We start from the raw sequence: 10,321 nt of genomic DNA on the forward strand, positions 1-10,321 counted from the left end.
TTGTCCTCTCACCCACAATTTAATTCTCAAGAGGCCTGGTTATGGCCAACATTCAACCCCGGCCCTTAGAGGAATATATTTTTTTGAAGAATTCCAATGCATTATGAACTGGCAGGTCTACCTGGTGGAATAAGATTTTTTTAATGAGAAGTATTAATATTTACTTATCTATCTCCTGTTTTCTATAAAAGAGCAACTCTTTTTTCCTCTACATCCTCTCCAGGAGACAAGCAGTGTGTGGACCGGCTGGAGCTCAGACAACAGAAAGGAAGCATAAGGCTTCAGCCCACACTGCAGTGCCTGCATTCAAGGCTACCGATTATGGGTAACAACTCCCCTTTAACGCTAACAGGCTGAGGTCACAAGATGTCAGAACAGCCTTGTCTTCCCCAGAAGAGAGTGCCCTGGTCCTTCCTGCCTGTGAAGAAGCAATAATGAGTCTCTCTGGAGAAGGGAATTAACTGAAGTCCAGGCTTCAGCTGTGACTGTGCCCTGATTGTAAAGCACATGAAAAGCCCAAGCAGCACCTTCCTCCAGAAGGACATCTGCTCTTGCGATCTGAAGTTCTGGAGGCACTGCCTTATACCCCAGCATCCTGGAGGCTCTACACATGGTAGCTTCTGCACCCCCTGGCGTGCAGACCAGCCTAAGATATGAGCATGTGAGCCGATGGTCTGCAGGGTTCCCCTCTGAGAAAGTACATTATCCCATCAGCTTCCACAGGCAGAGGTGTGAACACAGGCTGCTTTGTGCCTGCATGGTAAACAGCAGAAATAGAATGCTCTTGAATGGGAATGCACCTGTGGAGCTGGGCGACACTCATTAGTGTTGGTATGCTGGAACCTAGTGTCTCACAACTTGTACCCACAGACAGAAGTCAACCAACGCCTCTATGGCTGTGTGTCAGGTGGTATTTTAAAGCCATCAGTCCACATAACAGTCTTATAACAACGCTACTGATAAAGTGTGCTACCGAGCACACTGATGAGTGGACTATTTTTGCACACATTAGCACGTTCATTTCTCATAGTAAATCTCCCAGGCAGGTATCATTACCGCTGGCACATGGAAGACCCTTGCGGGATGGAGTCGATAACTCACTCAGCATTACCCAGTTAGAACGCTCACCTTCAAAGCCTGAAGTCCTATTACCTACACCTTACAGTATGATCATGGCTGTTATTCCTCAACATGGCCCAGAGCAGATGTCTGCAGGCTTCGTATGTAACAGCCAGACAGTACATGGTTTAGGCTTTTCCGGCCATGTGGTCTCGATTGCAACTTTTCAGCTCTGTCCTTGAAGCCCGAAAGCTGCTATTCACCACGTGTAGAGGAGAGAACGTGGCCGTCTGCCAATAAGACGTCATTTACATACGTAGGTGGCAGGCTGGATTTGTTTAACCCTGTGGGCTGTGGTCTGCCCACCCCCGGTCTAGAGGGATGCCATCAAATAGAAGGCAATACAGACAACACACCTAATTTTCTCATAGCCACATTCTAAAAAGGCGTGTTGAAATAAATTTTAATATTTTTTTTTGCCCACTACATTCCAGTATTTCAACTTGCAACCAATATCAAGTCCTTATCACTGAGATACTGTTTATTGTTTTTGTTGCACTTGGTGCTATGAACCTGGTATGGATGTCACATGTAGAGGCCAGCTCAGTTTCCACTAGCTGTATTTCCAGAGCTCACCAGCCCCATGTGGCCAGGGGCTAGTGTCTTGGGCAGTGCAGACCTAGACCTTGCTGAGGACAAAAGTTACTCGAAAAATGAAACACTGTCTTCACTTCGGACGTAGTAGGTTCCTTCTCCTGGCAGAGCCCCTTGCCTTAGGCCAGGGCCATTTTTCTACATATCTATAATTGACTCATTCATGTGCTGAAACTCTATTTAGGTGATAGTTCCTATCACATGCAGCTGTAGAGATAAAGCGCTGAACCACCTGGAGTGAACTCCTGAACCACCTGGAGTCTTAGATCCTCATGGGGGAGGACAATAGGGAAATCAACTGTCGTCTGGGTGAGGGGTAAGTACTGCAAATAAAATACAGGTCAGTGAAGGTGTCTGATAGAGAAACATGATGAGCCAAGGGAAGCAGGGCGGGGTGAGACACTGGAGACAGACAGCTTGGCCTGTTTCTTAAAAAATGTCACTTCACTTTCCAACTTGAAGAATTAGAGAATGTCATTTTGGGGGAGGAAGAAACGTTATTCTCCCAGGTTCTTTCTGTTGTTCTGATAATTAAATCCACATGAGACAGATTACCAAGAGAAAATAACCAAATATAATACATATGCGCACACGGAAACCCCACATACATGAAAAAGTCAAAGACAGAAACGGACATTCTGAGCTAAGGCTGAAGGCAGGTGCCTTGGGGCTTCAGAGGGGCTTCAGAAGGTTATTCACAGGATGATCATAAGAGCAGATGCTATGATTAGAATTGTGCCCTGCCCTACAGATAGGGAATTACAAGTTATCTCTGGTGATAACACTTATTATGGGCAAGGCCCCTAATTTAAATTCTTTAAGGTAGAGGTCAAAGTTTCTAGTGAGCCTGCAGGGTCTCTACTGTTTTCAGCTCAAAATAATTCACATGCCAAAGTGGCATATTTGGGGGTGGCCTGTCCTGAGCCCCTTCGTCATGATTTTCTAAAATCTCAGGAAAGGTATCTAGCCCTTGTTAACTTCACCATGTCCCATAGGAGAGACATCACAATCAAAGAAATCGGGTCCAGGAGGCACTGCAATCAAAGTGTCCCCAGCCAAGAGCAGAAACACCATCTATCCTCAGGAAAGAGGGAAGAGCAGTATTGATGGACTGAAAATGAATTCAAGAGTTCAGGGGGAAAAAAAGCATAAAGAAAGATAGAAAGTAAAGTGAAGGGCAAAATTAATAATATAAAAAAGGAGGCTAAAATATCTTTTGAAAACTAATCAAATTGACAGACCTTTGATAATTTTCTTCAAAGAAAACAAAGCATGGGCAAATAAAGTTATGAATTAAAAAGCAGGCATAATTAGGAATGTTTGAGAGATTAAACATGAGAGGGGGATGGTAGAAAATAAAAATTTTAAATATGAGAACTACAGTGTTCAATGGTTTATCTTTTTATTTAAAAAATTTTTATATGAGTTATTTGAGCTAAAACTGACAACATATATGAGGAAGATCTCAAATGCTCCTTAAAAAAACAGTGTTCAGTAGTTTAAAGTTTAAAGTAGTTTAAAGAAAATAAAAAGGTGTTTTAAAAATACTCATACAAAGAAAATAATCCCAAATTGATTTATGGGCCAGTTTTACTAAGTAGTAAAGATAATTCTACATATAGAAAAGAACTCCCTTTTCGGAAACGTACCAAGAACTGAACAATGCAACTAAAACAAAACAAAACAAAAAACATTAACATACATAAGTGTAAAATTCTATTTAAAAAAAAAGGTAAAATTTTGTATGTAAAGGTTCAAAGGACTTACGGATGAATAATTAAAAATCTATACCAGGACAGACGTTAAAAGAATAATGCTCAAAAACGAATTTACTCCTATGTACCAGTAAGAGTATTTTAAAGATACCACTGAAATCAGCATCGATCTTAGGTGCAACAAAGATTTTGTGAAATATTTATGAAGAAAATCATTATTGAACAAAGTTAAGGAAGACGGAAATCAATGGAAAGGCATGCAAGCCCACGGCTTAAACTGTTGGATCGTCGACTTCATCTACAGATTCAGGGTCATCCAGACTCATTCTTCTACCTGACTTGGAAGTGTTGATTCTGTTAGCTTTTCACATTTGAGTGTCTCAAATATATATCCATTTAATAAAAAGCATCTTGGGTCCATAATATGTGCCAGAATTTCTGTGGTTGTGACAAACCAGTGAGACAAAAGACCAGACAGGACTCTGGGGCTCACCTCACGGTCGAGGGCGACACTGAGGAGGGCAGGCGGTTTCGGAAACACTGTTCAACAAGAGCGCACGGCCCCAAGTCCTTGGCCGCTTCCGGCCGGTTGGCACCAACTCCTCCCGGCCTCGGACCTACGCATTCACCATCTCCGTTCCGGTTCGTGCTCCCTGGGACGTCCTCCCGTGGCCCACGGCTGCGGCAGGTAAATGCGATGGGGACGCGATACCTGGAGCCTCGTGGGGCAGGTGCGCAGCAGCGCGGAGGCCCTCGGAGAGGAAGGTCCAGGTGCCTGGACGTTTCTCCTGGAACTCCCCCTACCGGGCGCCCTGATCAGACTGTGCTTCCAGAGCTGCCCCTGCGCTCTTGTTGAACAGTGCTTCCGGAACCGCCTTCGGTGCCCGTGATTGGAGAGTGGCAACTCCCCGGCGCCCCTGATTGGGCAACTTGCCTGTCTGCCCGAGTGATGAGCGCCAGCACTATCGCGAAGCCGGGCGGAACCGTAGGTTCTCGGCTTCAGCCCTTCTCTGCCAGACCTTCTCCTGGAGCCATGAACAGGTTATGGGCTCCAAGCAGAACTCGCTCCCTGCTGGGTAGACCTAAATCTGCTCGCAGCTCTACGGTCCGCCCGCTTCCTCCTGCTGGACGCGGGAACGCCTGACTTGGTCTCCGGGCGACGCCCCCAGCCCAGAGCCGGGATAGGACGGGAGGGCCTGGTGACTTCTGGGATTGGGGCCAGCCTGGGGGTTTGGGGACCTCTAGTAGAGCAGCACGCAAACCGAAAATTGATATCGTGGCTGCATTTTCAGGAAAAATATTGTTGCTAGCTTGGTGTCTGAATCTGCTTGTTAATTTTTTAAAAAGTGCATTTAAAACACTTCTGATTCCGATTTACTTCTCAAGATTTCACCTTTATCACTTCAATGTATGATCAAGATTTTTCCTGTCAATGTTTCTGTTAGAGTACGCAGATGGCCAGATATGAGCAGAAAAGAGAGAAACCCGCAAGGTAAACGTGGTCACATGAGCCTTGATAGGCCCTTAGAGGAGCTCAAAACCCAGAGCATCCTGGCCCATAGACAGGCGTCCTTTCACATAGTAACGCACGTGCAGATCAAGCCCCCCTTGTGCTTGACCGGACCCTATCCTTATTATACAGCAATTATAACAAATTTACTTTGCGGGTTGCATATGCATCATGCATCTGACGCCATGACGGTTTGGTCTAAGGACCAAAACAGGTAAGTAAAGGAATGTCTCCCCAGTTTCAGGAAAAACCATCTCCTTTCCCCAAAGAGTTCACCCCAAAACACGAATGTTACCCCCAGAATGGTAAATTAGTAAAGTCTCGACCACACAGAGAAATGGCGCGGCTTCTTCTGGAAATTGCCGGCGCCCCTATCTGAGAGTGTGCTTTCGCTTTCAATGAACTTAAGCCGTGCTTCATCGTCATTGTCTGTCCCTGAACTCTTTCTCGTGAAGTAGACATCCTGGTTAACTGTCCAATGACAACTCCGCCTCAGGTTGCCAACTTCCATCTTGAAAGTGAGATCGGGAATGAGCAGGGTCCTCCTCGTCTCAAAGGTTACACGTCAAAACTGAGGGTCACTGTTCTTATACGAAACACGTAATTGCACAGTGACCTCCACCCCAGTGACCCCTGACACCTCCTGTCACAGATTCAGATAAAAAGCCTCAGTAGAGAAACTGAGTTAGCACTTTCAGGTCCGGGAGGAGGACAAGAAAGGATGACCAAGCTGTGGGCAGATGCCAGGTTCGCTCAGAGGGGGTTCAGGTAGGAGGTCACAGCTGGGGCGGTCAAATTCGGGTCCCTGAAAGTGGCCAAGAGAGGAGATGAGGCCGGTAAAGCAGCACTTCCGCCCGGCCCAGCCACATGACCTCCTTCTCTGCCCATCAGACTCCGGAAAATTGTAAATCCGTCCAATCAGGGAAGTCGGAAGCGAGACGGACGCCGTGGAGAAACCTCCAATGAGATTCCCCGGGAGGTGGAGTGAGTGAACTGTCGTCCAATCAAGACACTTCTGACCCAAACTCTACAGAGGCCCGACGCGGGTCAGTAGAGTCCGGAGGTTGGGGCGTTGGTAGTGTGTGGTGTCCATCTCCAGGGACTCTAGTGCCAACGCGTGTCTGGCCCGTGCAGCCTTAAGTGTGCAGTCAAGGTTACTGTCACCTTCCGGGTAGCGGGGCCGCGGGAAGGACGAACGGAGTGCAAAGTGAGGCGCGGAGATGGTGAGTTCGCGTGCGGTGGAACCCGGAAGGGGAACTAGTTCCGACCAGACTGAACCGACTGGATGCGGCGCACCGTCCGGATCTCCCTGTGCTGCTCGAGATCCTGACCCGAGTCTCCGCCCTGGGCCACGGGACAGGGTCCCCGCGCCCTTCCCCAGCCTTGCCGCAGGGGTGGGGGGGTCCCTGGGTCCTGACCCGAGTCTGCGCTCTGGGCCTCGTGTTGGGGTGCCAACATCCTCGGCCATCCCGCGTGATGGTCCTAGGGGTCCCTACCCAAGTCTCCTGGCTCTGCTATCGGGTGGGGTCCTTGCGTCCTAGAAATGCCATCGAAGTGTCTGAGGAATGTCCTTCCTTCCACCACTATTGTGGGAAAAATTCAGAAAGTCCCACACTTTAAGGCGAGGTGGAGAGAAGGGTTCCGGGACTCGTGAAAATAATAATGACTCTTCCATTCAGGGTACAGTCGTGACAATGATTCTGTTACGTTTCCTGTTAACAGCCCATGTCAAAGATTAATGAAAATTCTGTGAAATGTGACCTGTGAAACGGACACACGTTCAATTCAGATTATTTGATTACAATTTATCATAAAGATCATAGTGAATTGATGTTTTATGACAGAGATAAGCAGTTTATTGTTATTTAAACCGTAAAAGTTTCCTAGAGTTTCTCCCCTCCCCCACTTTACTCTTGGATACAAGTGGAGGCAGTAATTATACGGGTTCTTATTCACACACTGGGACAGGGTCTCTGTCTCGTAAAAATGGCTGCTGGTGCTTGACGCAAGTGCGTCACCTTGGTGCGGTCAAGCTGTGCCCAGCGCCGGTCCTGGGTGGGAGGTGAAGGAACGTGTAGCTGGGTCTTGCTGGGCTCCCTGTCCTGCACGTGGCCTCCAGTCCCAGAACCACCCGGGAGAAGCCTTTGTGCTGAGGGTGCCACGGCACCTGCAGAGGGCGACCCATGTGCACCGGGCCAGGCTCTTTGTGGCTTTGCTGAGGTTGCTTCCTGAAGGTTGGTTTTGGCGTCATGTACAAGGTTGGTGGCATTTAGTGTGATTTGTTCATATTGAGTGAGTCTGAAGGTCAGACTCAGGGAGTGAACCTTTGGGTTTTACTGCTGGAGGGAAATTGATAAATTTGAGAGTTAATTTGGGTCAGAATTAAAGTGATTCTGTTACTGGAGAAAGGGGTTACCGGTCCCCTCTCCACACTGCATCCAGGCTCTTGATGTCTCGAACAAAGAATTGAGCAAGACACCTGCCTGTTGGGGTTTCATGGAGCTCTTTCCTTCTCTGTCTCAGTCAGAACGGAGTTTTGGGTTGTCCTCCAGAGGATATATCCTGCAGAAATGCGCCCCTGTCCCTAGACAAGGAAGGAAGAAAGAAAGATACAAATTTGATATTTAATTCATATATCTATTTTCTTACTATTGATTTTCTTATTAAGTGAAAAGAATAAGCTTAGTAAAGGAAGACAGACCTAAACGATACCTTAATCCCTGTCGATAACCAATCGTCACTGCCCCTCGTGTCAAAGTGTCACCGTCTCTCCACTTCCCTGGATCCCCCGCTTTAAGGTAGATCCACTTGCCAAAATCTTGGGCCTGTTTCAGTACATTGTGTTTCTTCTCATTGGTGTATGTGTCCATTGCTGTCAAAACCATTTTGTCCTAATTACTGTACTTCAAAAGCTTCGATGTCTGTTTAGAAAAATTCTAGCATGTTATTATTTGGGAAACAGCTGTTCTTAGAAATTTTCACTTCAGTTTCCAGAAGTAATTTTCTTTGAAAGTTTAAGTAAAACAGAAATAAACCCCAACTCAGTATTCAAAACAAACCTGGTTCTTGATATAATGGAAATTTGTTAATGCTTTTGACCTGTTTGGGAGAGGTGACATCGTGGTGACTTTGAATATTCTTACTCAGAACATGTGACATCTCTACATGTATTGCTTTCTACTCTGGTGTCATTTACTATCGTCTAGTAATTTTATTTTTGCTTTTTAAAATGTCAGATTTATCAGGTATAATTTATATATGATGAAGTACAATTGGCTGAGTTTTGACAAATGGAACTATTACCAGTCTAGATAAAATATTTTTATCACCCTAGAATGTTCCATCAGGCTTTTTTGCTGCCAGTTGCCTTCCCTCCAGGCACAGCGAATTCTAAAGTTTAATAACTAGAACTCAGTCCAGACACTAGAACAAAAAACGCATCACTTAAATCACCAAACACATGCGGTAAAGGACTGTGATGAAGAAAATCTCTGTGTAGCATGCCAGTTAGTGACCTTGTAGCACAGTTACTGGGAACATTTAAATGGTCTTTTTTCACAGTGGCTGGGCCATTTTCTCTCTTTGTTGAATATAAAATTTATGGAATTTATACCATTTACCCTTTAAGGGAGTAAGTTCTAAACAAGGCTCCTTATACAGGAGAAATTATTTTGCACAAATATACCCCTTGGGTTCTATTACAGATCTACCACAACTGTCCAAGTTCTTGTAAAAGTTTCCCTAAGCTACAGAAACACTGTCCAGTAACAATGATAGGCTTACATCTTGTAACATTTTCATTAAATTATTTTATATTTTTCATTGGAGATATTTTAGGATGTAAAAATATTAGTTTTCTTATCAGTAAGTTTTAAGACATTATTTTAAGTATTTACTTTTCAGCAGTTTGTTTGTCATGACTCAGAATATACTGAGTCATGACAAATAATAGATTTATTTTTATCAGCTAGTCCGGAAGTTTACTAAAAGTCTGAGTCTCTTATCTTTATATTGTTTTCTGCGTTAAATAATCATTTAAGGTATGCCTATAGGAAAACTGTTTGGTTTTTTTTTCCTGTTATAATATTTTCTCTTGGTAAAATGACACCATTAGTTTCCCTTATTCGTGATTTCTAAAAATCAAGCATGTCCTGGGGATCAAGATTAGAGAGATTTCTTTGCCTATTGTTAGCAAGAGCTCAGGGTGTGAAGGACATTTGGATACTTAAAAACACTCTGAAAAGAAACAGGACTTGAAATGCTGTTTTATGTGAAACCATTTATAAGATCCCAGTTATCAGTTTACTGAAAACACACCACGGAGGATACATGGGAGTTGATTGAACTCACCATCTCCAACAGTACAGAAACGACACAGGACGGCCTTTCTCACTCCCGTCCTGGTCCATGCAGCAGGGCGCCAGGTCTTAAATAGGAACCAGTGCTTCCCCTCAGTGCAGTGGGCAGATTGGTTTGATATTCACCTGTTCTGCGTGCCATTGAAGCCCTTATGGCCAAGTCCATGTTGGCCCCAACCTAGAGGAAAGGATGACACATATCTGTTCGCCAAAGAGCAGCAGTTCCTATTTGGACAATCAACTAAAATGACAAAGAGGATTATGTGCGAATCTCTGATCCATATTTGGGGATTTATCTTTGTCTGAACCTTTTTATGCTTTAGTAATTGAGAGAAAGGTGAGGTGAATTCTTAATTGAAGACGAGCCTCTCATTAACATGGAAAATCGCTGGGATAATTGTTCACTCAATATTGTGTCAGAGGAAACGAGAATTGGGAAAGGATGACATGTGCCTTTAATAAATGTTATATATACTAGAATAAGATCTTATGAAGGCACACGTTATCATCGCTTATATATGTCAATTGTAAAAGATCAGCAGGCTTCATAAAGGAAAATGAAGAGTCAGAGCTTCAGCCGCTAGGCTCACAGCCTCGCCCTCAGCTAAAAGTCGTGCAGGGACAACAGAAAATACCTAGAAGACCTCTGGTCACCCAGGAGGTCGTCTCCATGGGGGATGACAAATCTAAAAAATTTCTCAATCAGGAGGAGGGGTACAAAAAAACTGTTTCACATGGGCGACGGGAATCCCCATCCTCTGAGGGACCTTTGCCAAAACAGATGGGGATGTAACTCCTGTAGGGGTTTTGCCTTAGGTTTTGATGCCAGAGTGGAAGTGCACATTTGCGTTGGTACAGGTCTCACAGCTCCCGACGGAGCCGTCACAGGATGCTTTATGTGATGCAGACACACGGGGTTATCCCCAAGGGCACAGCCGGCCTGGTGGACTGGACAAAAGGCATTGTAGGGTTTATTTACCCTGAGAAGGGATTGTCCATCTCCCCCTATGAATGTCCAGTGGCAC

At 45.1% G+C, this 10,321-nt stretch overlaps 1 long non-coding RNA gene across 1 annotated transcript; it reads right to left on the bottom strand.

Annotated features, from left to right (window-relative positions):
• Positions 1-7,158: 7,158 nt before the first annotated feature.
• Positions 7,159-9,349, bottom strand: LOC111747118. Its single transcript, XR_002783380.1, has 3 exons — positions 9,289-9,349; positions 7,651-7,859; positions 7,159-7,522 (listed from the first exon to the last, which is right to left on the bottom strand). It is a non-coding gene; the product is annotated as an uncharacterized LOC111747118 (long non-coding RNA).
• Positions 9,350-10,321: the final 972 nt, after the last annotated feature.

The sequence above is a fragment of the Pteropus vampyrus genome, unplaced genomic scaffold, assembly GCF_000151845.1.
Source record: "Pteropus vampyrus isolate Shadow unplaced genomic scaffold, Pvam_2.0 Scaffold212, whole genome shotgun sequence".
In the NCBI taxonomy this organism is placed as follows: Eukaryota; Metazoa; Chordata; class Mammalia; order Chiroptera; family Pteropodidae; genus Pteropus; species Pteropus vampyrus.